The sequence below is a fragment of the Dunckerocampus dactyliophorus genome, chromosome 4 (assembly GCF_027744805.1).
Source record: "Dunckerocampus dactyliophorus isolate RoL2022-P2 chromosome 4, RoL_Ddac_1.1, whole genome shotgun sequence".
Lineage (NCBI taxonomy): Eukaryota > Metazoa > Chordata > Actinopteri > Syngnathiformes > Syngnathidae > Dunckerocampus > Dunckerocampus dactyliophorus.
In genome coordinates, this window is record NC_072822.1 from 28,061,996 (window position 1) to 28,068,006 (window position 6,011).

A 6,011-nucleotide genomic window follows, 5' to 3' on the forward strand; every position below is an offset into this window, starting at 1 on the left:
CACGTCAAACAGTCATGTAATAATCTCTCTGGAAAAACTTGAACTTGAACTGGTGGATGGTGGGTCGGCATTCATGTTGTGCTTTTAATTTGATGTTATTCATGTCTTAGTTTTACACAATACATAATAAATAAGATAAATTAGATCGCTATAATGTACGACACCCATCCGTGGGTCAAAAAAGGTTGGGGACCACTGCCCTAGACGGACCAAATCCATATGAACCAAACAGTTAGTGGTTTGGTCCGCTACATATCAGAAAAGAGGCAAAAATGTCCATCACTGTTTTCCAAAGTCAAAGCTGATGTGTGTGAAGAAGGACATGAACAAATATTCACATTTGAGAGGCTGAAATAAGAGGATATTTATATTTTCCAAAAAAAAGATTAATCAAGTTGCCAAAATAGTTGTTGATTAATTGGATAATCGATTAATTGTTGCAACTCAAGATCAAATACTTTTTCAATCAAATACAATACAATTTCTAATCTTTACTTCATGTGATATCTTTGGATTTTTTTTTACAATCCATTTCTCTCTTAGAATACAGCCTGCATAAAAATGATGCACTCTTCTGATGTTTATAAGGAAGTAAACTGAATTCCCATTTAAAACAGCCAAGGGCTGCAAATAACCTTTTTTTTAGTTGATTAATCTGAAGCTTGTTTCGATTAATCAAGTAATCGGTTAGGCCCTAAACAGGATATAAATTTTTTTTAAATCCAAAACGATTAACCGAATACAAAAATAAATGTTGATTAATTGGATAATTGATTAATTATTGATTAATTGTTGCAACCCTAGATCACATATGATACGATTTATAATCTTTATTTAATGTAATTTCTTTGGAATTTTTTTCCACATCCTGTCTCACTGTTAGAATAAACTAGCATAAAAATGATGCACTGTTCATACGTTTGTTATGAGGTAAACTTACTTCTTTTCCACACTGCGTGCACCTCGCGCGTGGAAAAATGATAGACTGCGTCTGTGTCAGTGTTCTGCCTCCTTCTAAGTCAAAGTTATTGTTTATTGTCTTTTATGTCTGCATATCTAAGCTGTCCTCAAGGTGTCTCTGTTTGCGTTGTATCGTAAAAACAGGTCATGCAGGTAAGTAGGTCATTTCACAGCTGAAGTCATGATTCCCTCCGGTTTCCCCGCATGGTGGTGTACTTTATGTGCTGCCAGGAAGTCAGACACGTGGAGACTTTTTCTGCTGGGAGTTCACTCGATGTGCCAAGTGACATGTTGTTTCTCTGCTCTGTCTTCATTAGCAAAATGAGTGTCTATCAGCATTGTGTCATACCATCATTTCCAGCCTTTTTCTGTCACCGCCAGCTGAAGTGAACCGCCTGAGAGCATTAATCCCACTAAATGTTGAAGGTCAGAAATTCCATAGGGAGCCGTTTGGTTGGAAAATATCTACTGAGTATACACTGTTTGATTATGATAAGTGTCCAATCATCTTTCACTGCTTTGTAAACCCTGTGGGCCCTTAACCCAAACGTTGATTGCATGAATAGAATTGTGTACAATGTTTTTGCTTTGGACAGCTGTGGCATACTGATACACTGCTAGTACTGTATCATTATAGTATGTGGTGTTCCGCTGTACTCTCCCAGGCAGCATCCACAATACTTTGATTCTGCACCAAAATCCTTCTATTTGACGCTTCTCTACTTTCACATTTCGGAACCTATTCAAATCATTCCGACATCCAAACGTTCATTCCTGACATGAAGGCTAGCAAGCGACACATTCCCCGAGATTCCCACATTTTCTGTCATTCCACGTTTTCCGTGACAACATTCTTGTGGTTAACTGGTTTCAGACTCGACCGTGATAAGTGAATTTCCACCAAGTAGGATTCTATTTTCGTAGTTTGAGCATAGAAAACCTGTTTACAACCTTCTAAATCTGTTTTTTTTTTTAACATCATTAGAACCCTCTAGACAGGAAATAAAACCCCTACAGTCACCTTTATACTCGTATCATCCAATATAGTAGACATAAATAAAAGGAAATAAGAAATATAAGACAAGAATACAACTTGTGCTCGTGTGTGTTGCTGTAAATATGTTCCGGTGATAGATGAGCTGAGCTGGGGGAGGACAGGAAGCAGTTGAGTTTTAGCTCAGCGTGCGTTACGGCTGCAACAGTAGCCTCTGTTAGGTGTTATTGTACCTGCAATAAAAGCCTGTTGCCCCAAGTCAGGTGCTTGTGTGTCTCACCGAAGTAACATTGCAGTAACATTACTGACACCTAGTGACCAGTGTAGAATACTACAATCAGAGGCTAGAGAAAGTCAGTGGGAAAAAGTCTCTGGGAAAATGTGTTGTCTTGCTGTAAATAATATAACAATTAAGGATAGGCAAGTACGCCACTATCTGTATCTGGTCGCCCATCTTAATTATCTGTACCCTTATCTGTACTGTACTATTCGAATCGTTCCAACAGTAAAATGTTAAGTTTATTTTTAACGTGTGTTATTGACATTCCGAAAATTCCCCGTTGTCCTGTAATTCCACATTTTTTACAACTGAATTCCCATTGAGGCCTCACGGTGGTGCGGTGGTTAGCATGTTGGCCACACAGTCAGGCGATCTGAAAGTTCTGTGTTCGAATCTCCATTGAGCGTCTCTGTGTGGAGTTTGCATGTTCTCCCTGTGCAGAGTTTTCGCCGGGTATTCCGGTTTCCTCCCACGTTCCAAAAACATGCATGTTAGGTTAATTGGTGACTCTAAATTGTCCATAGGTATGAATGTGAGTGTGAATGGTTGTTTGTCTACATGTGCTCTGTCCTGACTCCCGCCCAAAGTCAGCTAGGATAGGCTCCAGCATACCCCCTGCAACCCTAGTGACGACAAGCGGCACAGAAACTGGAAGGATGGATGAATTTCCATTGACAATAAAGTAGCAATTTTTCCACATTTCTCAACCGATTCAAACTGCAACATGAAAACAATCTGGACATTCTGACTAACAATTTCTCACATCCCCCAAAATTCCCACTTTTCCCTGAAATTCCACATTTTCCATCAAACAAAAACTTTTGGAGCTTGAGAATTCTGACTTCTTCTAAATTTTTTCCTGACTCAAACCATTCCAACACCACGGCATCCAGCTCATTCAAAAGATCGATTTTTAACACTCAAAAAATTCCAGCTTTTCCCAGAATCCCACATTTTCTGACCCAAAACTTCCCCTGGAAATGAATGTCATTCTGTCACATTTCTCAAACCATTCAGGTATCAGGACCTGGAAGAATGTCCGGCCATCTGTCGGTGACCTCAAGCTGAAACCAACTTGGGTTCTGCAGCAGGACAATGGGCCTCATTCACGAAACGTTCTTACGCACAAATGTGTTCTTAAAGCCTTCTTACGAAGATTTTTGGCATTCACGAAACGTGTTCTTAACTCCCAGTTCTTAGATCTAAGAACAAATTCTACGAACGCTCAGGAGGACTCTTACGCACAAGCAAAGCTTGCACTTTCAATGCGCAATCGCCCTCATGATGGATTTTGCAACCTGATCCCTAAAAATGTAGTGCAAATAAAATATCCCAACAATTATTTATCATCAAAACAACTAAAATATACTCCATGCATAAATATATATTCAAATTCCAATTCATCAAAAAAAAAAGTACCTGGCTGGACGTGCGCTGCGCAGAGAGAGAATGTAAAGGGACCATTAGATTTATTTGCTGAAAGCGACGAATATTTGATGTCCCTCTCTGTTCCTGCAGGTGTGCAGGATCATCAGAATAACATCGCAATGAAACGTGGTGTGTCTATTGCGCACGTAGCACCCCCAGATAACGACATGCGCCCCCAGCCACGTCTTGAGCCAGAGCACGGGGCTGCTGTATTAATTAGGCAGCGTCTAATCAAATGTAACCACAGAAAAAATACATTGTCACACACAAACTATGTATTTTGACTTTATTTTTCCATCATGATTGTGTAAATATTTTCTAGAGTTTCCAAAATGGTTTGGTTTCTGATTGATGGCCCACCTCCCGTTTCCTCCAGATCCCTCCGGTGCAGTCTAATCTTTTTTTTTGAGTCTATTTTAAGTCAAAACACTTCTTTTTAACCTCTGTGGTGATGCGTTTGTCCGTGGAAACGGCATTTATGTTTCCTGCAATGGTGCTCCATGCCGACTCTTTTTGGATGGCCTGATGACCGGTGGATACACGTGAAAATAAGGTGGTCTTGTGTTCGGTCACTCCTTGTAAAAGCACCTCTATTTCTGTACAATTGAAGTTTTTCTTTTGTTTGTTGTCCAGCTGCTCCTCAGTCTTGCCCTTGCGCGTTGCCATCTCCGCCTCCAGCTGCCTGTTGCGCACGGCACATTTTTTACCTTATATAGGAAATAATAGGCGGTGACCTATGCAAATTAGGCCTTACATGCACGGGCATCGCAGTTGGCATTCATAAGAACACCTGTGCGAACGATTATCCCTACTTAAGAACGTGTCGTGAATGTGGCGCAGTTTCCAACCCACGCATTCTTAAGTACACTTCTTAAGAAGACTTTTAAGAAGATGTTCGTGAATGAGGCCCAATGATCCAAAACACACCAGCAAGTCCACCTCTGAATGGCTGAAAAAAAACAAAATGAAGACTTTGGAGTGGCCTAGTCAAAGTTCTGACCTGAATCCTACTGAGATGCTGTGGCATGACCTTAAAAAGGCACTTCATGCTGGAAAACCCTCCATTGTGGCTGAATTACAACAATTCTGCAAAGATTAGTGGGGCAGCGCTGTAAGAGACTCATTGCAAGTTATCGCAAACACTTGATTGCAGTTGTTGCTGCTAAGGGTGGCCCAACCAGTTATTAGGTTTAGGGGGCAATCACTTTTTTACACAGGGGCATGTAGGTGTGGACTTTTTAAAAGCTGCATTTTGTGTTCAGTGTTGTCATTGATTAATATTTACATCTGTTTGATGATCTGAAACATTTAAGTGTGACAAAAATTGGAAATCAGGAAGGGGGCAAACACTTTTTCACACCACTTTTGATACCAATTCAGCCTCATTCGTGTTACCAAAAGAACTGAAAATGATGTACACACAGCAAAGCTCATTATCTCTTCCTGATTTGTGGTTTTATTATTTCGTTCACATCAGGTCTCGTTTAACATCTCACACTCGACAAGAGCTTTTGGATGTTGGATTTCGCAACACCAACGTTTTTATCACTGATCTTTGGCTCATCTCTGAGAGCTCCACAGAGTCTCCACACACCACCCAGCCGGGCAGAAGTGCTTCCAAGCGGCATCTAGAAAGTAAACAAAGGCGAGGGGGGCATGGAGGAATATGAGCTAACACCAAGCTAGCACACCGCACAGACTGTCCTTAGCGAGCATTTTTCTTGCTAATGTGGAATTTTTAGTGAATAAAATGGACTAGTTGTGACTCCACATGACCCACTGTAAGAGACTTGGCTAAACCTCTACTACTCTTAGTACTGGGCAATTCTATCGAGCTAGCTGACTACCACACACTTTGGGCTGATGGAACAGGACTGTACATCTACTGGAGGTGAGCTGCTTTCTGTTTTCTGAGTCACTAAATAAATAAAGGTCCTGTTGCCGCACACCTGAAATGTTCAAGGAAAACTGCACTTTTTTGGGATTTTTGCCCATGATCCACAGTCAGTGGCGGAGCCCTTGGTCACTCTCCACCCCCACGGCTGGGGGACAGTTTTGACAAACGCAGAACATTCGTTCAGCCTAACCGCCGTTTCCGCTTGGACACATTTCACTGCAGCACACAACTTTCCGTGTGGAGGAGTTGTCAGTAAAACCGCTTCTTGCACGAACTGCAAGCGGTAGGTAAGTTTTCCATGATTACTTTGGTCGGTTCCGGTCAAGTTCTCTCACTAAGTTGACTTTGACTTCAATTCTGAAGCGTGATTCAGCACATCTGTTAATAATAGAAGCTCTCTGTAGCAGCCTGAGTGGGCATGTAAAGTCTAGAGTTAAAACAGGAGTGCTGAT